Genomic DNA, 23,685 nt, shown 5'->3' with positions numbered 1-23,685 from the left:
AAATACTGAAATGTGGTTGAAAATGAATTTTCTGCATGACCTGGAATATTTCAACAATAGAAATTCTGACCCCACAAAATTTGCCATTGTCTCCTCAGAATTGAATAGTCGTCTCCTACTAACAGTAACAATTTTCTAACGCCGCGGTATTAAGATTGATATGAAAGTTGATATTACAAGTAAACTCGTACTATTCCTATCTTTGCATGACTTTAAATGGTCGATAATAACCTTTAAATCCCAAAATAATGTGACATGAACTGAACAACCCTACAAACGATATCTTACAACCGGGATCTAGGATTGTATGTCCTTTATTTTGCGCGGTTTGTATTTTTCTATGCTCTCATTTATTTTTCTCCTCATACATGCCATTTTACACATTTAACATTGACAAATATATATCGTTTTATAGCAGGAAGTAAAATTCTTCATTTTGAATCAGGTCTATTATATCTTTCAATATAAGATTTACTAAGTTTACATAATGAAAGTTGAAATGCATGAATATCGACCTAGTGTGAGTAGTGTTTGCCACGTGTCGCAGATCTGCATTATTGTTGCTAGATTATTACCGGATTAGGTTCAACTCTATATATATGCCCCTGCAGAAAATTCGATGACATTTGTTTATAAATAAAGCTTTATTTTAGAGACTGAAACAAACAAAAAATGCATTTTTTGTGTGTGTATAAAGTATACATTTTTAAAATCCACTCATTACGATGATCCATGAATATGATTGATACTCTCTTATGTTTTGTCATAAAAATCTGTAGCTATGGTAACATAATGGAAAACAAATATCTGTTTTAATGACAATTTTTGGTACCTTCTCAAAATCAATGTCAAAAGATACGTTTTCCTATATATCATGTACTTTAAAACTGTAAGGAAAAGTAGTCAGGCCTAGTACTGTTGTAAAAAATAACTCAAAAAAATATGTGTACCTTTTTCTGCTCATATATTCATGATTTTAATTCTTAAAAGTTCGTGCGAAAATTTCCATTTTTTAAAAAAAAAAAAAAAAAAACAGTTGGTACAGAGGAGAGAACCCACTGCATCAAGGGCGTGAATATTTTTGGATATCTTAGTATGCAATTTACACATCTTTATCTTCACAAGTATTTCATCTATTAATGTACGAATGCTCTCCTACCCATACTACCCACCATTAATATTGCCATCAAGTTCCACCTTTTATTCTTCAATTATATGTATGAAACAGTGCAAGCGTGAAATCTTTTTTTCAGCAACAGCCGCAGTCATTTTTTATTTGAGAATCTATATTGTGAAGTAATGGGGGTATATTGAATGAAACATTTTTCCTATCCATGGCTGAGAAAAAAATAATCTGACTCAAAGGAATAATTTTTTTTCACAGTAATCCCAGCCTACCCATCAGTATAAATTTTAAGATGGTGGGTGCCTTATTCGGTTCGTTATAATGTGTCTTTTACAACGTTCGTCTGTTTCATGCAAAATATTGGGAAATCATCCAACTGCTATGGTTTCGGTATTTTTCATTTATTTTTTTTGCAGATAATCAATACGTTTTATATCAATTCAGATTATATTTACAGCGGACGAAGTTCGCCATATAATTTTTATTCATCTTTTTTCCTATATATGAGAAAATAAACATTACCAATTTTTTTACATGTTGACTATAGTTTTTAAACCAAATACTTACTAACTCATTATATTCAAATTTTGCAAATGTCTATCTCATTTTGCACACTTTCGAATATTATGAGGATAATAAAGCCATTTCTCCACCTAATACAAAAAAAAGAATATCCACTGTTTTTGTGTGGACACATCGTTGAATAAAGTCACGAAGAATTGATTGATCTTTCACGTAAAAATCGGTCTAAAATGTAAAATTACCGATAAGGTATATTCATTGTACACGTCATCATCTAAATTTTATACAGTTTTCTCTTGAACTGCTCACGGATCAAGATTGTTGGTTTGTACAAAAATTGCTAGCTTCCTGTTGGAGATCTAATTGTTTTGAACAGTAGTGACAAGTTAAATCGGCACCTCAAAAGTTAAATCAGCAACCTGTTTTTATTGTTAATTCGGCAACAAACAAAAAGGCCCTGATCTAATCGACACCTTAATGTCTTTTCCTTTTTTAATTTGTCGGTTTTAATGAAAAGAAAATTAATTATTACTACCTTAAAACAGAAAAGCTGCGGTTTGAAAAAGCACCCTCACCCCACCGGTCGACCAAGTCGGGGTTGAGCATCAGGAAATCTACAAAGTCTTTCGGATGGAAAAAGGAAATAGGAGTTCCACAATGGCTTAATGTAGAAAAGAACTTTTGAAAGTTTCATAAAATCCATCAGGCGTTGCACAGTTAAAGTAGACATCCTCCCATAGTCAATTAATTACATAGTCCATAGTGGCATCAGGAAACCCTAAAAGTAATTAAAATGGCGAAAAATATGGAATGTGCACCATGGAGTCATGTCATAAAGAATTTATGAAAGTGTCATAAAATTCTATTCTAAAATGTCCACGTTTGCACCGGGAAACTCAAAAGTCATTAAGCTAAATCTATTGCCTAACAATGCAACCTGGGTTTCATGAACCATCTTAACCCTTACCATATTGGACCGAAATATTACGGTCATGGGCTGTTTTCCGATTTATGAGTTCTGATAATTTTATTTTTGGCTTTGGAAACCACAATTTGATTTCATATGCAAGCAATGTGAATGTGTTTTAAAATGAGGCTATATTATATAGAGTTTTAGCAAAAATTGGGACTTGACAACTGAACAAGAGATCATGAGTTAAGAAGGCCACAAAAGATTGCGAGTTTTTGAGGGGTAGACCTCAATTCTCGGCCTCTAACAACAGCAGAATGGATTCATAGTGCTTTATTTCACTTGGTTTCCACAGAACAATGATGTTTCTCACCACTCCCATGATGTCAACCCCATATACTAACCACTTCCGGTTGTAGGCCAATCTGAATCCAAAAATTGCAAAAAATCCTCATTTTTTCTCATGAGTGACTCCTCTGGGGACCCTTTACCTTCAACTTACGACTGTAATGAACAATTTATGGCTTGAATTACCATCGGAGGGAACAGGAATTGGAAAAATTGCACTTTGGACACTGTCTTTCCCCTGGTGAGCGCCACATCCGGTGAAAAATGACCAATAATCACCAAAAAAATGACCATTTTCGGGCAACAGGCCCATTTCCCGCGCATGCCAAGCCACCCTCCCAGCACCTCCTCACCCCATCCTTCCCACCCCGTGACCACCTACCTTTAACTTATATAAAATAATCAGCATCAGCACCTAGATGCAACTAATTTGCATATCAATTTGCATAAGTTTGCAAAATATCGAAATCTAGACATTTTTTCAAACATTTCAGCATGGTGAGTGTTAATAATATCCTCGAATCCTTCAAAAGTTAGATGTATAATTTTATAAATACAATGCCTATGAGGCCACACCCTTATATGACCTCACAACACTAACACCAATTCGGGTTAGAAACAAAATCCTGCACTACAAATAAAATTGATAACGGTAAGCAAGTTTTTTGTGTTTTTTTTTATTATTATTTTGGAAAGCTTAACGCCCGTCCGCGGTCACATTTTCAAAAATCTTCTCCTAACAAAACATTACTTGGAATGCTTGTTTCTTAGAATATTCTGCAAAAAGTAACCGTTGATCTTTATGATCCGTGAAAAAGACATGACCACCGTTACTAAAAATAGAACAAAAAGGTCAAACAGTAGTTTTTTCTGCAAATATCTCCAAAAGTAAGGTTTAGCCAAATTGTGACAAGAAATCAAATATTAGGCACGATTAGATGTATCTGTGTACAAATGTTCGTCAGTATCCATTGACGGATTTAGGAGATTTTGCATTTTTTCGTATTTTTTTTTGTGCAATTTTTGTGGATATAACTGGGCTGATTGGAACCAACCTTCGCGTGATTGTTTCTAAGGGTTTAATTGCTGCACAAAATGACTTTTTTATTCATGTAAAACATGGCTATCGTTACTAAAAAATAGAACATAGGGATTAAACAATATATTTTCGCAAAAAACCGTTAGGTTTAGCCAGATTCTGACACAGGTTAAATGTTCAGAATGGTGAGATTTACTTGTACACCAGTTTTCGTGAAATACTAATTAAGGGAATCAGGATTTTAGCGGAAATAAAAAATAATGTTATCCAAGGACAAAGACCAGACATGGAAAACAGACAAAGAGACAATATGTGAATGGTTATTGGCAATACTGCCCTTTTCTACGTTTTTTGCTATTCCAATTATATTACTCGACTGAATTCAGTGAACGTAATATGTTTGTACCTTAAATATGAAAGTTAGGAATTTTTATCTTAGAAAACACATGGCCGCTTTTACAAAAATAGAATGTTGCTTATCAACCCAAGAGAGCGATTAAGGCTCTTTAGAGCCATTAGTTACAAATATGAGTTATAGTCGTGTGTTACTGGAGTTTTACCGGTACTTTTCATAAATAAGATGTTCAGAATACAAAATGCCTTTGGATACTACATATAAACTCAATTGTACAAATCCTAAAATATTTTTCCATGTTGCTCAAAGCATTTAAATCACAAACAATATGACTCACGATTTGCTATCTTCTATTTTTAGAATAAATCATGCCAAATCAATGCAGTATTTGTGAACAACTTCAACAAACGTCTGTACCCGTGATCTGGTGTCCAGAATGTGAGGAAGCCTTCTGTACATCATGTAGTCGTCATCACAGAGTGGCGAAATTATCAAAGGATCACAGTACTATACCATATGATAATTATTCCAAGTTACCTCCCTTCATTTTGAATATGAGTCTGTTATGTTCCGACCATGATGAAAAATATCAGTATTTCTGTAGGGACCACGATAAGCCGATTTGCATGAAATGTATTGCAACTACACACAAAAAGTGTATAGAAATACCAGTTTTGAATTATGTGATCAAAAATATCAAATCATCAGTAGCCTACCAAAATATTAAGTCAGAGCTAACCGCGACGGAAAATGCTTTAATTGAAGTAACAGAAAATTGTCAAGAGAAATCGAACGATTTAGAAGAAAATGGAAAACAACTGATAGCGGTCATCGATAACAAAACAAAGAAATTACTTTGCCACATTGAGGAAATGAAGCAGAATACAATAGCAGAAATCAATGTTATTTGAACAGAGAAATCAAACACACTTACAGATGTCTTACATGTCCTTCAGAGTAAAAGAGATCTCATTCAAACTGTTCTTAGCCAAATGAAATGGATCAGGAAATATGCATCAAACTTCCAGACATTTATTGGAATTAAGGAATTAGAGAAAATAACAAAAAGACTTGAAATTTCAAGACTTTTCTGACCGAGGAAAATTTAATGACATTGAAATAAAACTTGAAGGAACCAATGACAAAAAAAACAAGCGCTAACAGCAATGAATCTTTTCGGCAATATCAAAGTTTCAGTCATTCCGAAAACAACCACCATTAAAACAAGTAAACTCAAACAGGCTTAGCTAAAGACAGAGCGAAATTTCCCCAAAAGTTTAAAAGTTGTTAACAAGCGTAACATTGGAAATGGTGTTTGTTCAGGATGTTGCATATTACCAGGTGGCCAATTTATAATTGTTCGATTTGACAAATGTGCAAATCTGTTTGATGAAAAAGGTTCATTGGTTTCCTCTGTCCACATGGACGGCGCATGTGATGTTAGTGTGGTCGATGATACCCATGTCGCTGTACCTAATTATCAACCTGGAACTATCTCCATGGTTGATTTATCTATAAATAATGAAAACTGTAAATACAAGAAACAAACCTTACGGAATGACTTGTAAAAATGGAGACATCATATTTTGCACGAAAGGAAAGGGGTTAGTTGAATTAAACTTCGGTAGTGAGAAGGAAGATGTTATTTTTCGAGATAATTCTGTAAGCGATGATTCTCGTGTAGTAGCAGGTAACAATATGGTGTGTTATACATGTCCTTCTACACATACTGTAAACGTTTTGGATTTTGAATATAAACTTCTCTTCAAATTTAAAGATGAAAATGTATCGACATATCCCGCTGGAGTAGCCTCTGATGACCATATGACATTTTACATAGTTGGGAGAATATCACAAAATGTACTGGCGATTTCATCTGATGGAATCAAAAAGAAAGACCTGTTATCCAAACGGATTGAATGAACCATTTAAGATTCATTTTGATCAATACAGCAAGCAATTAATGCTCGTTGACTGGAAAGGTTCCGTTACTAGATATTCAATACAATAACCTGGTTTGTATATTTTTTTTATATTTGGAACATTTAATTTCTAATTAATGGAAGAATTTCGTAACGTCCTAAATCATTTTTAAGCATTTCTCTTCAAAAAATGATATCATTGTTTCTGTAGATGTACTTAAAATTGATTCATTTTGCTTATATCCATAATGTTAGGACTAATTAATCCAATAAAAATATTTTACTTTATACATTGCTTTCTAACATTACATGAACTGAATTTACATATAAATTTTATAAGTTTGAAAACAAACAAGTTATAATTTATAACAGAGAAACTATTTACTTCAACTTTCTATGTTTGTACAGAAGATACAAATGTTTTATATTCATCTTTCGTCTCTTTTTAGGTTACCAGTATTTGGCCATTTTTTGAAAAAAGACAGAAAACATGATGAGAACTCGTTGTGACAAGTTATGGGTTAGGGTGGTGTCGTCAGTAAAAGCATGAGACAAAATATCCATTCAATATAATGTTGATATGTATTGAAAAAAATATGTATGCTATAATGGCCAAAGTCTGTTTTCTTATTTCCCACAAAAATTAAGTGATTATTTTTGTTCATTTGCTTGCGATGCATGTTATGCGAATCTCGATTCACGTGAATTTCATGCGAAAAACTTGAAATTTAATTACTTTATTTTAATGCAAACGGTTTTTAGGTACCGTTAAATTGAATGTTTTTGTGAAAGGTTATTTGGATGGACATGTTTTCTCTCCAATATGCATGTTAAAATTTGGTATGTTTAGTTTTTGTGAATTCAGAAAAAAAAATGTTTTCTTACGGACTTTTCCTCATAGTGAAATTGCTTTAACGTTTATAATCCTATTCTAAACCGAACATTAGTTAATCTGACAATTGTTGTTGTTCAATTACTCAAATAGATAACAATTAACTTACCTTAAACATAATTAATAACAGCTTTATCTTTTTTCAAATAAAGTGGTCAAAACCATTACAGAAAATAAACCTTCAGAAAATGTCAACTTAGGAACCTGGTGAGTTTAGATTTATTTCATCCTTAAGCAGAAGTAGATATGTTTAATATTGATTTTGTTTCTAATATGTTAATGACTTTGTTCTTGTATCAATGCCATGACTTTGCATTTTCAGAACGCTTTTGATCCCGAGTTTTAGTTTATATTTAATTTAATATTCTTAAAATATGTCATACATTCGAGGTACACGAATATCCATACGCAATTCCGGTGAAAATAAATGTCAATATTTCTGTTACATTTTTTTGTAAACCCATTTTATGTATTATTTAGAAACGTCGCGCTATAGTGTTAGTGCTTTCAACGGGATATGCATAAGCGTTTTCTGTATTACTAGAAGCCTAATGTTATTTTTTCATAAGGTCAAGTTTTAATTCTAAAACAATAGAATGAACAAAACAAATACATCTACTTTTTCTAGACATCTGGCGTCGGTTTCAAAAAAGTCGTAACTGAATGGAAAACCAAGACTGGTTATGTGATCAGTGACTCATTCAGAACAAAATATAAAACTAAATGAAGATTTTGTATCGCGCTAGAACGCTAACAAATAGGCTTCTGAAAAAAGGTTATGTTGCTACACAATTGAAGTCATCACTGCAGAAGTTTTATGGTGGTCATCATGAACTTGTGGATCGTTATGATGTATCCATCTGCACCATGAACACTGATTTGTTCAACGGGTATTTATTACATTTGAGTCATAAAAGACCAAATTGAGAATGCATGATTCTTAAGCAGAATGGTACTTAAATAGTATATGCTCAAAACGTAGACAAGCTCAAAATTGTACAAAGATTAAGGATCCTGGACCCCTACTGGTGTATCCATCAGCACCATGAAAACTGATTTATTCAACGGGTCATAGTTTTCCTTTCCTCGTTTGTCTATCCCGGACTTGACTTTTTATGAGCAACTCGGCGGGTGTTTCTAGAAAAGCAGAGGACGCTTACCCTACCGGTGCATCTGGTCCATGCTCCCAGTTTTTAGTGGAGTCCGAGTTGCTCATTTACTTTTGTTACTTTGTATGTATGATTTTAGTTGCTTTGTGTTCTTTGTTGTGTGTGTCTGTTTTCCATGTCTGGTCTTTGTCCCTGGATTACGTTATTTTGATTACCGTTATAACCTTGGTTCCCTTGATTACTCTATAACATGGTTTCTAAGGGTATATTCAATCTTCGATTGACCAGTATATTAAATGGCATTTGAATGAAATTAATTCGGAGTTTCTTAGAAATATGTTAAGAAGAATTATTTAGCAAAAATTCTAATCATAAGATTCTTTATGCTTATAGTCGTGTTTGATTAGCCAAGAACGTCTTTCCCAGAAAGTTCATACTTGCACGACTCCGCCAGATCGTTCATACATGCATGAACGCTAGTCAACTTGAAACCAATATGGCGGCCGTTTAGTTCGAAAGAGTGTGGCAACGACCTTAAAGGCATAATATAGCCGTAAGAATGGATTATTATACCCACATTGATTTTACCGGTACAGTATATTAACTGGCGTTTGAGTGGAATTAATTCAAAGTTTCTAAAAAAAAATATGTTAAGAGGTTTTATTTAGCAATAAACTTGCTCAACACACCTTTAATTGCGCGAAGTTGAACATTTAAATTCAATTTTGTAAAGATCATTAACCTTTAACATGAGATAAACTATGTAGAGCCAGTTTGAACGTTAACGAACAGCATTTTTTTCCTCGTAATTGTTAATCTCTGCAACTAGTTATAATCTATTTCTCCTACAACATTAATATAAAAACTACTTCGTTCAGAATATTTCATGGTACAGAGAAAATGTGAATGAACAGGAAGGTAGAAGCAACGATATCACGTTGTCCTCTTGTCGTCGTTTTCACGCTGTTTACACAGTCATTGTAGATTATTTCATTTCATCAAGTGCTGATACTGATGCAATGAAAAGAAGGTTGTAGCCATTTATAGTCTTTTTAAATTAAGACGCCCTTTTTTGGTCTTTAATAAAATCAATGTCAATATCTTAAGTAAGTTAGAAAGTATGCAACAGAGTAGTGCATTCGCACCAAGAGCAATTTTTTATAAGCAGGAATATTTCTGCTAGCTATCTAATTACAAAAATGCCAATCATATATAATAAATTTGGTGTACAAGTATTTCAGGGTGTATCTTTCGTCAGCAGCATTTAAATACAAGTGTAGTCTGCTCTTTGTCTCAGTAATCCATACATTGTAATTTGTCTTTAACTACATGTATGTTGATTTGTTGCGAGTAATTTTCCGAATTCTTTTTTTTTATAGATTTTCTTAAGTATTAGAATATCGATGATTTTTTTAATAAGAGTACCTTAAAACGGACGTGATTCACAAGTATATTTATTGGAACCAATAACATTTCTTATTTTACACGTTTTGTCCCTTTAAGCATCAAGACTTCAAAATATTCAATGTTCTCCAATAAATTTCCATCCGATCAATAGAATAAAATTTTGTCACTGAGGGAAATGTCTTTCACTCATACAAAAAAAATAAAGACATGCATTTTATTTCTTCGTGTAGTTTTACCTCATTCAATTTCGTAATACATGTATATCCATATGTGACATACACTGTTCTTGGATAATGTGTTATGTGAAATTGCTGACAAAATTCATAAGCTTGAAAATTGGAATGCTTGGTTTATGTCGTTTTATGCTGACAAAGAAATGTGCATATAGAAATGTTGCACAAAAAGCCCTCAGGGTTTACCTGAATCATCTGTTTTCAGCGTTTGATTATATATTTTAAACAGACAGTTCTGACTTTTCGGAAAATAGACCATTTTACTCAAACATGTAGATTTCGTTAGACAAAGTGAGTACTTCGGTTAATTCGAAGGATTGATTGACTGATTGATTGTTGGGATTCAACGCCCGAGCAGCAATATTTCAGCTATATTCAGGCGATGAACATGAAATGGATGATAAAATGAACATGAAATGATGATGATGATGATGATGATGATGAAATGGAAAAAAAGGATGGGACACAAGGATAATAGCGTCAACAAATTTTGATTGCCACAAGATAAAAGGGAGGGATGGGTAGGGTCGGGCAATATAGCCTCCTGTGGCGGAGCGCAAAGGTTCCTACTCCTATCGAAGACCACAGCAGGGTTTTTAACGTGCGAGGAACGTGGCATCTTTCCCAACACGGTACACCACTATGGTTTGCGGCCAGGTTTTCCGTATTATAGCCTGAAAACTCCAGCATGTAACACGCCAGGGGTACCCCATTTCACCACCTGGGGCACACATCCCAGTTGCTCTGTGGGTAGAGCGCCTAGACCCCGGCTAGGTTTCTGAGCACTATTTAGTCGCCTTTTTCGACAAGCTTAGCGCTGCTGCAGGCCTATTCTTTTGACACCCGTATCTGCACGCGGCTTCAATTCGAAGGAAGAAAAGACGTAGAGTCAAAGAAGGAAAACACAGAAATGTATAAAGGACTGGAAAACTTCAAACTTTCCATGTACACTATAAAATACGAATTGTATCTTATACAAAGACTGAACTAAAAAATAAAAGATCAAAAAACTTAAAATCGAAAATCACGAAGCACGAGAAAAGGGTTTATTGTTTTAACATGAAATTGATAATTTTGTTAGTTTATTTCGAAAACCATCTCTTCATTTATAATTCAAATAAACTCAGTTTTATTCTTTAATCAATCTGAATGTATAATCACAAGAGATATACTGAAAAAAGTACGAAAAAGTATGTGTTCAACACGATTTATTAGGATAAAGATGAAAAAAGAAATATACAATGGGGGAAACAAATATCAATTTTAAGTTTAAAAAAAAGATAAATCAATATATGATGACCAGAACAATTTTTTAAAGTTGATCAAACTTTATCAGGAAGTTCGTATGTACTCGTACTATTTCTATCATTACCGTTGATTACCTATAGATACCACAGTTACGTGGTATAAACTGTTGTTAAATATGAAATATTGCCCTATCCAGTGGCGTAGCTACCACTGACGCAGCGAAACACCTGCGTGCACAACATTTTCCTGTGAGTGGGGGTGGTGGTCTTATTTTTTTATAGCCAAGGGAAAAACTGAAGTATGAATGTTCATATGGCGGGTCTATTGTATATTGAATCTGTGGCCATTTGAAACGAGATGCTACCAATTGAAGTATTTTCGGATTTATCACAATTCTCTTCCTAACTTGTTTTGATTTTAAACGTTACAAAGTTATACTTCCGCACAAATTTAAAAATTAAGAAAGCAGCAGTCTTGTTAGAAGATAGATTTCTTTTCCGTAAACGAATAGATATTCTAGATAATACAAGTAATGACTATGTCCATTCAGATGATCAGGCTACGGAGTCAAAAGTGGCATCCACTGAAATTTCAGACAAATCAATGCCAAATCCGTCAAGTCACGGCACAGTGATAGTTGTTCATCAAGCCAGTCCTCTAACAAAAGCCTGAAAAGAAATGGCCCCTCTTACCCTGATATTGGTGATATATCGAGAGATGATATGAGCCGAAACAATATCAAAATACTTATCATAGAGACTAGCTGGGAAAGTGTAGACAATTTCTCTTTCCCTTTTAGGTATGTACCATTTTCTATCATTGTTCTAAAATAAATGACCGGCCATTTTTTAATTGTCATAAAATATGGATTCAAAGTCGGTAATTTTGATTATAACTATAGTGAAAAAAATACTAAGGAATAATCCAGATTCACAACCCATAGGGCAAAGACAAATTCGAGGCAAGACCGAATAAAATAGAGTCATAAAGGATATGCCAGAGGTTATCAAAATTAAGTCACACAGGACACGTGTTTCGGACCTAAAGTCTCATAAGCTACGTTTATCAAAAGTATAGTCAAATCAGTTAAAAATAGTCGCAATCGAGGAGAATTAAAACTTTAACAAAAATACGCTGACTTGGGGAAAATCAAATTTCATATCTGAAACATATTAAAAATAGGAATCAACTCTAAATTGTCCATCATCGACCATATAAATTATATTTACAGTGGAAGTTTACCCCTCCCCCCCCAGCCCTCAGACAAACTAATTCAAAAAGGTTAAGACTATGTACATGTACATGCACGTAAAATTAAAATTTTTATATGCATATGCGCCAATATGCCCACCGCTCGCAATTAAGGGGATAATCTCAATGGCATCGTCGAATCGTTTTTTTCTAGGGGGGGGAGTACACTAAGACTGTCCATGCCAGGGGTGTCATTTGACTTCGTGTGTTTTATCTTGTTTAAAAAAATAGTAAAATGAAGTCATCAAGCTGAAGGATATCGAGGTTAACACAATTTATGACGTAGGACACGTGTTTCGAACCTAACGTTCGCATCAGTAAATTGCTATTGAAATTTGTGGACAGCTGTGTTCGACTGTTGGAATTGAGAAACAAACGTTAAAAAACTGAATACTTTCAACGGTGAAAGCAAATCTAGTGCATATTGTCCTATTGTCAATAGTTCGTTAATGTACGTTTTTTGCTATCTATAGGATGTCATATTTGATAAATTTAAATGGAATAAATCTGGAATCTTGACTTTCAGAGATATTGGTGGTATTAAGAGAAAACTGTCTCCCTTGTGGTTAAAGAAGCATCCCTGGTTAAGGTATTCCGTCTCTCAAGATGTCATGTATTGTTATTGCTGTGTGTTGTTTGGGAATGAAGGTGTTCGCGATAAATCGTTTGTTACTTCGCTTGTCTCATATTGGTCGAACATTCATAACTATAGCTACACCACTGCTATCTATTGACAAAATTAATAGTAACAGGGGACCAGTATTTTATTTCCTTGTTTATTCATGGTTAGCTACCTAAGATGTTGTATAAACTAAGGTTCTCCTATCTATTGTCGGTATTGATAGTGAGAGGGAACCAGGATTTTACAAAATGTATTTCCTTGTTAACTTTCCATGGTTGAAGTGCCTTAAGACATTTTCAATACTGAAAGCAGATATAAAACCCAGGTATAGTTCTCCATATGTATGTAAAACACATCTATTTGTTACTTTGTCTTTTCTACACATTCTTTATAAATGTCCGCTTCTGATAATAATGAGAGAGTAATCAAGGGAACCAAGGTTATAGCGGTAATCAAAAGAAAGTAATCCAGGGACAAAGACCAGACATGGAAAACAGGCATTCACAACAAAGAACATAAAGTAACTAAAATCATACATACAAAGTAACAAAAGTAAATGAGCAACTCGGACTCCACTAAAAACTGGAAGCATTGAGTTATGAACTCAAAATTGCGATATCATTTCTAACCAAGATTGCCAGTTCTGTTCTGTACGTATTTATTATTATTCCAATGCTAGCAACAAACCCAAACAATAAAATTACAGTGAAATATCAATCCTAGTTGCAGTACTTTATACAAATTAACCACGCTCTTCACTTGATTTCTTTATTATTTACAACGTAAATATGAACAGCTATCAGGATACATGTGTATAAGTATCATTTGAAAGGGGATGTCAATTTTATTTCCATGTAGAAAATAGTTATCGCCGTCCATTCATGAGAAGTTGATATAAGTTCAACTTTTAGTCAACTCCTAGTGCTTGAAGCTGCATTTGCTGTCATTTTCGTAAATTTTTGTTTCTTATGAAATTTGAATCATTTCTACTAAATTGTACTTTTCTTGTACAATTTCATTTCATATCCACAAATAAAATGCATTACATACATGAAATAGGTGTCTATATATTTATTGTCTTGCAAGACAAAAAATCGACCTAGATAAGTTCGTATGCATGTGACTTCTGGTGACCTTAATCCGCGCATGTGATGTAAGGGTCGCTTCTTTCATAACAAATCTGATTGCTAGGCAAAAGTGGTTATTCAACGGCAAGGAAGACCGACGGACTCAAGCCGTAAAAGAAAAAAATTCGAATACAACGCAAGGATCCTTTTGGAATTAACGTATTGTGATATAATGTGACTCAAATATGGTCATTATTTATTTGAAATCTAATCAAGAAATAGATGAAATGAAATGAAAACAAGACAGGTGCTTACCTGTGTATCCATTATTGTTATTTTTTACCAAGGTAAAAACATTTTTAACCCAGGTGAATGTCCTTTCGTCAATTTTCGGAAGTAATGGCGAAAAATAATTAGATCAGAGCTATCAATCTTCCTTGATTAAAAAACGTTGTTTTCGCAATATTCTGTAGGTATTATCAACATTTATTGCTTTAATTGCATTACTACAAACTTATTTCATTGAATCAGCCAAATTCAGTAGAACCAAGAACTGAACAAATTTGGCAGTTAATGCAGCTTTAACTTATAGTCCTCCTTGTTAATAATTCACCAACTTTAAAACCTTTGTACCCACCCGCATAATTTAATGTATTTTGTATTTGAGATATTTTCACAGATTATCGTTATAGATATCTGCCTTTGACTCTGAACGCATTCGAATATTGATATCCTTGATGTCAATTACAGCGCTTCAAAGATATAAATTTAAAAGTGTTTAAGTCTCATCTTATATCAGAAACAATTCTCAAGTTTTCTTCAAAATTGGCTCTTTCATCAATTTTTGTTCTTAATTTAATACATAATTTCGGGTTTATTTCTCAGATCCGTCTGTCCACATCGCCCTTCCAAATCCCTCACTTTTCATTTTAACAGTGCATCCTTTTGTGAGAATTTACCATCATTCTTGTACAAGATTAATGCATCCTTACCTGACTTATACTTCAGAATCACCTATGAGTGATGACTTATTGTTCTTTGTGCGTACCATGCACCCCCACTCTACAACATGAGAGTTCTTTTGTTTTCTTTTAAGAATAAATCATGTCAAAACAGTGCAGTATTTGCGAAAAACTCCAACAGACGTCCATACCTGCGGTCTGGTGTCCAGAATGCGAGGAGGCCTTCTGTACATCCTGCAGTCGACGTCACAAAGTGGCGAAATACTCGATGGACCACATTACTATACCATTTGATGATTATTGCAAGTTACCTCCCTTTATTTTGAAAGTGAAACTCATATGTTCCGATCATGATGAAAAGTATCAGTATTTCTGTAAAGACCACGATATGCCTATTTGCATGGAATGTATTACAACTTCACACAAAAGATGTACTGGTACTCAAGTTTTGAAAGAAGTAATAGAAAATGTCAAATCGTCACTGGCGTATGAAAATGATAAGTCTGAGCTTACCTAGACGGGAAATCCTTTTTCTGAAGCAACAGAACATCGCCAAGAAAAATTGAGCGGTCTAGAAATAATGAGAAAACAACTGATAACACTCATCGATAACAAAGCACATTATTTCGCCATAGTGAGGAAATGAAACAAAATACAATAACCGAAATCAATGATATATGTACAGAGAAATCAAACACGCTGTCAGATGTTTTACATGTCCTAAAGAGTAAAAGAGATCTGGTACAAAATATTCTTAGCCAGAGGGATCTGATCAGTAAATATGCATCAAAGTTCCAGACATTTATTTGAATTAAGGAAATAGAGAAAATTACAGAAGACTGCAACGTGAAATTACAAGACTTGTCTGACCAAGGAATATTTAATGACATTGAAGTAAAACTAGAAGAAACGACAGAAAGCAAACAAACTCTCACTTTGATGGACCTTTTCTGCAATATCAAAGTTTCAGTCATTCCGAACACAATGACCATTAAAACTAAGAAAGTCAAAGTGGCTCAGCTAAAAACAAAGCGAAGTTTTCCAAATAATTTAAATGTTGTAAATAGGTACAACATTGAAGCTGGCACTTACATGGGTTGTTGCACACTACTGAATGGCCGATTTATAGTTGTTTATGTTAACAATTGTGCACAGCTGTTAGATAAAAACGGTTCATTGGTTTCAACTGTTGATTTGATAGGCGCATATGATGTTACACTTGTCGATGACACCCGTATCGCGTTATCTAATTATCAATCTGGAACTATCTCCATGGTTGATTTATCTAGTTTTGAAATAACAAAAACTATAAATACAAGAAGCAAACATCGCGAAATAACTTGTAAGGATGGTAACATTATATTCTGCACGCCAAAAATTGGGTTATCCAAACTGAGCATCGATAGAGAAAAGGAAGATGTTATTGTTGGAGATAACGCTGTCAGTGGTGATTCTCATGTAGTTGCAGGAAACAACTGTGTGTGTTATTCATGTCCTCGAACACGTACTGTAAACGTCTTGGATTCTAAATATAAACTGCTCTTCAAATTAAAAGACGAACAGTTATTGCGACGTCCTGTTGGAGTAGCTTTAGATGACCATATTACATTTTACTTAGTCGGGAAAGGATCCCGAAATGTACTGGCAATTTCATCTGACGGGAAGACAAAGAAAGAGCTGTTATCCAAAGGTGATGGATTGAATGAACCATTTGCAATTCACTTTGATCAGTACAGCAAGCAACTGATACTTGTGGAATGGAGCGGTATCGTTATTAGATATTCTATACAATATGATGGTTGTGGAACATTGAATTTCTCATCTATATAAAAAGTTCATAATATCATGAAATGTTTTTAAGCATTTATCTTTTGACATGATATCAATGTTAATGTAAATACACTTGAAATCGATTCATTTTGCTCGTATACATACTGTTAGAATTAATCCATCAAATACAAATATTTCTTTTTTCTACATTGTTTTCTTACATTACATTACTGAATTAACATAAAACTTTTATTGTTTTTATCGCATGCAAGATATAAATAGATCTAAATCATTTATAACCAAAAAAATATATTTCGGTTAACTTTCGATGTTTGTACCAAAAGATACAAATGTTTTATAGTAATCTTTTGTCTTTTTTTTAGGTTAACAGTATTTGACCATTGACCGAAGAAAGACGTAAACATGATGAGAACTAATTGTGACCAGTTATGGATTTGGATGATGTCTATAAAGACAATTGAGACAAAACATATATTCATTATACTGGTGATCTGTATTGAAAGATATGAAGGCAAAATTTTGTCATTTTCACTCAAAAATATAGATTTTTTTCCCTAAGTTACCGTACATATTGTGGGAATCAGGGCTTCACATGCATTTCATGTGAAATTTTCATTTGAATTTCATGTGAAACTAGATTACTTTATTTTAATGCAAACGGTTTTAAGCTACCGCTAATTGGGATGTTTTGGTGAAGGGTAATTTTGGTGGACATATTTTCTCTCAAATATGCATGTTCAAATTTGAAATGTTGGTGCATTCAGAAAGATAAGAGTGATGGTTTGATTATATAACCCATCAAAATGTAAGCAAAATAATATTTTACTCCCTTTAACTGCATGTTTTCCTGTCATTCTATATCTTGTCTTCAATTTTGTACGATCTTAAATGTAGCAATATCAATGAATGAGATGCGCTGAAGTTTTGGATTAAAGACAGCGACCCTGGTATCATCCACGATGGTTATGTCATTAGCATCATGTAACAAGACATTCTTAGTTTACAGTTATCCCTCGGCCAGATGATAAAATAGTGCAACCTGTACATTGTCCTTCAACTGTCATACAATTTCTTCCAATCTGTTTTGTTTTCGATGAAACAGAGAGAGAGAGAGATACTATTTCGTGTGCCTGCTTAATTTTTCTTGTGTTTATATGCACGTTAGGAGTGTCGATAACTTTAGCACTGCCTATTATATTTCTTAAACAAGGCTTTTGGCTGGAACCTTTGAGTTCCTCTTTTTGAAATGAAATGTCATTAAAAGTAACTTAAGCGGAAAGTTCTTGCTGTTGCAATCTACTACTTCTTTCTCGATTTCTTTTTTCAATATAGGTTCGATAATCTGACTTATTCATATCCTCAATCAGAACAGTGTGGAAAATCTTTTGGAACATTTTGAGAGAGAGAGAGAGAGAGAGTAAATGACTAATTACGGTTATTGTATTAACTTACTACTGTGGTCTAATGCATTCTCAACAACTATAATGTTAATATTTATAAAAATATAAAATACATGCCTAGTTCCACTATTGTTTACGTACACCATTTCAGAAATTAAACATGAAAGCTGATATTCAAATGCCTGTTAATCACTTAAAATATGTGGAGTCATTACATACGTCATTGAACATCAAATTTGTGTTCACTATTTGGGCTTTATCCCAGGATTACATTCTTTTGATTACCGGTATAACCTTGGTTCCCTTGATTATTCTTCAACCAGTTCCAATTTGTTCAATTATTATTTATTAATCGCATTCATATAATAAAAACTTCTTTCGGAAAATTTAATGATACTCTGAAAATGTGAACAAACAGGAAGGTCTAAAAGCGATATTAATGTGTCATCTGATGGTCTTTTTTTTCGCAAAGTAATGCTTATATATTGACAGTCAATTTGTAAGTCCAAATCCTGAGAAGCAATTTTTAGTCAATAATAGTCTAATAAGGTATACACGACTTTTTTGCCTTACATTAACATAAATACTTAAAGTAAATTGAACAATATGCAGCATAGTAGTTGATTCGCATCAACAGCAGGCATTTACATGCTGGATAATTGTTTTGGTCATTAAATGAAAATCCACAAAAAATTCGGACTACATATGTTATATTTTTACATAGCGATAATCATTTCTATATTCAGATCTGCACTTTATCTCCCATACAAAACAGCTATATCAAACAAAATCAAGAACGATAACTCTTGCAAAGTGTCAATTTCGTGTACAATCATATAATTTTTACCAACAACCAAATGAAAAACTAGGACTTTGAATTCGATGAGTTTTTGATATGAATGAATCGTCTCTTGTCTATTTTTATAAAGACTGCTACTTAAGTGTCAGTCCCTGGAAGAATCAGGCAGTGGGTGAAACATGGTAAGAAAAAACCCATCATTTTCATAGTATTATTTGACTATTTGCACGATCAGAATCAAGGAAAACAAACAAGATTGGACAATTGAGTCACAATTTTAATGAAGTGCACTGAAAATGAACATTCCAAGGGCAGATAACTCTATCAAATGCCTCATTTTCTAATATTCTATCGAAAAAATTCTGAGCAAATCTAATGATGCAGAGATCAAATAATGTCTTTTCAAATAGAGAATGCATCCTTAAGTGATATTTTATTGTCAGATCAGTGGTGGTTTGACATGGATGTATCTGATTTTTCCCATGTTGCCTGATTCTTACAAGTACTTACACTTGAATAAAAAAAACAGTCAAATAATTATAACAAATTTAGGTTATAACAAATATATATTTTACATGTCCTTCAGAGCAAAAGAGATCTGGTTCAAACTATTCTACGCCAGATGGAGTTGATCAGGAAATATGCATAAAACTGCCAGACATTAATAGGAATGAAGGAAATACAGAAAATTACAGAAGATTGCAACATGAAATTTCAAGAGTTGTCTGACCAAGCAAAATTAATGACATTAAGTAAAACTAGACGAAACCACATGAAACAAACACTCACTGCCATGAATCTTTTCGGTGATATGAAAGTTTCGGTCATTCCGAACCAAATGACCATTAAAATAAAAAAAGTTAATGAAGCTCAGTTTATGACAAGGCGAAACATTCTGAAACAACTTCAGGTTGAGAAAGGTATAACATTGAAAGTGACACCTATACAGGTTGTTCCACACTTCCAAATGGTCAGTTTATACTTGTTCTTTGTTGTGTACGTCTGTTTTCCATATCTGGTCTTTGTCCCTGGATTACATTCTTTTGATTACCGCTGTGACCTTGATTCCCTTGATAACTCTTTGCATGTATATATCAAGAGAAAGAATAAAACAAGGTGTGAAAAACAGAAACAATGTAAACATACAAAAGAAAACAATTTACGTGAAAAAAATACTAATCCGGAACCCAAAACAAAAATAAAGCAACAAAATAACAATATTTATCAATGAGATAAAAACACGAGACATTGACCTTAAAATGTTTTAATGTAACCATATGTTGTTTTATTTTTTTTTTAAAGCGCATAGAATAATTTTAAGATTAAGTTTATGCACCATTTGAAGTACATAAAGAAAAAATGTAAGTACACAGTTCTATATTAATTTGCAAAATGACCGAAAGTAATGCTGGATGTAATAAGTTTGATTTCCTTTAAAGGAGAAGACTATGTTATTGTGCAAGTCATAAATATCGAAACTAATTTTTGAAATGTTCGTGAAAATTAAATTCAAACAAAATAATTTCCTTTTCTAAATTAATTCATCGCGATTTATAATCTGGGAATTTGAATTTCCCGCGCCTATCGGTGGTTGAGATGTGACGTCACGAAGTCGGTTTGTAAAGTGAAAGTAAATAGGTAATTGATTGCGATGTCCGAAGAAATCGATGTTGTTTCTTGTTTGTTGTTTGTTGGGGTTTAAGCAGCAATATTCCAGCTATATTCAGACGACCGAAGAAATCGAAAATTTGGGATTTTCTTCTATAATTTCAACTCAAAATAAATAGAAGAAGAGATTGAGGCACAACACATGTAAGCAAATGTCAGACAACATTGACCAAGGAGTTAAATATAGATATAAATCCTTTTTATACATTTTTGACGGGCTCCATTTGTGACTTGTGTCAAGGAACCGCATTATTGCTGCTAGACTATAACCGGACTGTACTCACTTGCAATATGTGGAGCAGGTCATGCTTACCCTTCTTAGACAAATGAAGCCACTCCGTTTTTTGTTGTTGTTTTTGTTGTTTGTTTATTTATGTGTTTGTTTATTTTTCGTAGATTCCGTTATGTGAATATATTCGCGGATAGCAATTTTCGCTGTTTCAAAAAAAAATGTTAAGCCTTCTATAGTGTTAAAAATCAATTTTCCCGGTACTTTTTTTTAGCGATTTTCTATCGACCAGGAAAATGAATACTTATACAGTATTTTATTCCGTTCACTACATTGTGTACGTAGATTGTCTCACGTACAGGCCATGTTGTTCCCCTTTATTTACTATCTAGGTTTTGAAAAACAATGTTCCTTTAGAACGGGGGAACTATATTATGTTAACACAAACTATATATTTATTGTGGTCAGTGAATGCAAACGTTACAAATGAAAACAATGATATTGATAGCAAATCACTCTGCGTTCAAAGTAAAGTCCTATCATACACAACTGAAATAAAGGTCTGCGGAGGAGAGTGGTAGCTTTTATTCTAAATATATTTATACATATGGGAAATAATCTATGAGATTCTTAGTCTACTTCAACTATAAGGTTTGCTATTTATCCTCGCTGTTAGGGTTGCAAATGTAACAAACAGGGCCAATAAGCAATGTTTATTTTTCTGATTGATTTTTGACATGATCTAGTAGTAGAATAAACCTGAAAGTAAATAAAATTATGATATAAATTAGATTCGGATACATGATCATGTGTGGTATGGAAATATATCTGTTCAGTTATTATTTGGTATCAATAATCCATTTTCCAGTTACATAACATATTCCATGTAAAGGGACATAACTCGTATAGTTTGGCTACATGATTTAGAAAATTGTTATCTTAGAAAAAAAGTATCTACCAAACTTCGGAAAATTTCCAAATGAACTGTTCTTTCATCGTGTTCTTTAATCAAAAGAATGTAATCCAGGGACAAAGACCAGACATGGAAAACAGACATACACAACAAAGAACATGTAGTAACTAAAAGCATACATACAAAGTAACAAAAGCAAATGAGCAACTCGGACTCCACTAAAAACTGGGAGCATGAACCAAGTGCACCGGTAGGGTAAGCGTCCTCTGCTTTTCTAGAAACACCCGCCGAGTTGTTATTAAGAAGTCAAGTCCGGGGTAGACAAACGAGGAAAGGAAAACTATGACCCCTTGAATAAATCAGTTTTCATGGTCAGATAGATACACCATAACGACCCACGAGTTCATGATGACGACCATAAAACTAGATTGAAGTCATCACTACAAAATAGAGTGGGGGAAGCCCTCGGACCACGTGGGGTCTAGGAGTAGGCCAGAGCGCCAACACAGCAGCCCAGCCGCTAGTAGCATACTCTGACGGAGTTCTTCGGTCAGGTATCCCGAAGGCTGGGCTCCACTACCTTCTACTACTAACTGTCATTACTAGCAGAATCCTCGTAAGAGGCGGTCGTGCGAGATCCGTAAGGATAGTCAAGACCGTAAAAAGACCCAATCATCACCTTCTAGGAATGGGAAATTAACAAAAGGAAAATAAAAAACATCTTTTGGCATAAATTTTAGTTCGAATGCAATATATAAAGCATGAAAAGGTGTACGAGTACCGTTACTGTTAGACTTAGTCAGTTTGAGTTCTTTTGGGTTGGTATCTTGAAAATAGTTTTCGAAGTTAGGATTATTAACGTCCAAAATATCAATTGAAGGTATATAAAAAGTATTATTGAATTCATTCAAACTGGTCATGTTTTGAAGAATCCTTAACGATTTAAGAATTGTTTCTTCTTGGCATAGAATATTTTAAGTACTGCATAATTTAATATTTTCACGGACCATTTATTTAGTTTAAGTAAACGTGCACCTCCGTAGAACAATAACTTGAAATTAAAATCCTTATACGGCGCGAGATCAAATTTTCATATTCTTCTTATGAGAGCACTGAAACGATATACTCCTACAATGTAAGAGGTTGAAATTCCGTTCCTCCATATCCCAAGTCAGAAAATAGCTTGCCAGACAACCTCTAGCACTGCTGGAAAAGGAAACGATAGAATGTCATATAAACCCAATATGTAAAACGAAAAACTGAAAAGACTGCCAAAACAGTTGTAGTAGATGAAAATAGTAATTGAAGCGAACTAACATTATTTTGCTCTTTATAGGGTCTAAGATGCGTGACATTCCTGGTACCAGTATCGCATTGTATATCCCTGAGCGGGTATATGTCAAAACGTGGAGGGTATAAAAAAAAATAGTGCATTTTCTGTTTGCCCCATTACGAACTGATGTGTTGTCAAAAGATATGAACAATCATTTATATAATAGAGCAAACATAACACTATAAGATGACAAACTTTTTGTTAAGAAAATTTAACATTATAACATAAAAATGTTCCACTCAAAAGGTTGATTTTGTTACTTTGTATGTATGATTTTAGTTATTATATGTTCTTTGTTGTATATGTCTGTTTTCCATGTCTGAGATAACCGCTATATAACCTTGGTTCCCTTGATTATTCTTTGATGAGTGCAAAACGAAAGTGAAAGGAGAGAAAATGGTTATAAATGGTTCAAGACAACTTTTCTCTCCGGTCTTCATGAACTCACCCTACTTTTTTGGCGGGAAATTATTTTTTCCGACGCAGTCAATATAGTTTCGTTTTTCACCCTTTGACCTTATAAAGCACGAAGATAGTAC

At 33.6% G+C, this 23,685-nt stretch overlaps 1 long non-coding RNA gene and 1 pseudogene across 2 annotated transcripts; both read left to right on the top strand.

Moving 5' to 3' along the window:
• Positions 1 to 210: 210 nt before the first annotated feature.
• LOC148601300 (uncharacterized) lies at positions 211 to 18,530 on the top strand (annotated as a pseudogene). The gene is made up of 5 exons (XR_015917324.1): positions 211 to 326; positions 4,661 to 5,202; positions 12,836 to 12,951; positions 15,631 to 16,811; positions 17,167 to 18,530. The product of XR_015917324.1 is annotated as an uncharacterized LOC148601300 (transcript).
• LOC148601301 (uncharacterized) lies at positions 5,213 to 8,770 on the top strand. The gene is made up of 3 exons (XR_015917164.1): positions 5,213 to 6,315; positions 6,672 to 7,321; positions 8,617 to 8,770. It is a non-coding gene; the product is annotated as an uncharacterized LOC148601301 (long non-coding RNA).
• Positions 18,531 to 23,685: the final 5,155 nt, after the last annotated feature.

This window comes from Perna viridis, chromosome 12 (genome assembly GCF_037379345.1).
Source record: "Perna viridis isolate PV_CMFRI_1.1 ecotype Kerala chromosome 12, ASM3737934v1, whole genome shotgun sequence".
NCBI lineage: Eukaryota > Metazoa > Mollusca > Bivalvia > Mytilida > Mytilidae > Perna > Perna viridis.
This window is presented reverse-complemented; position numbering and strand designations above follow the sequence as displayed.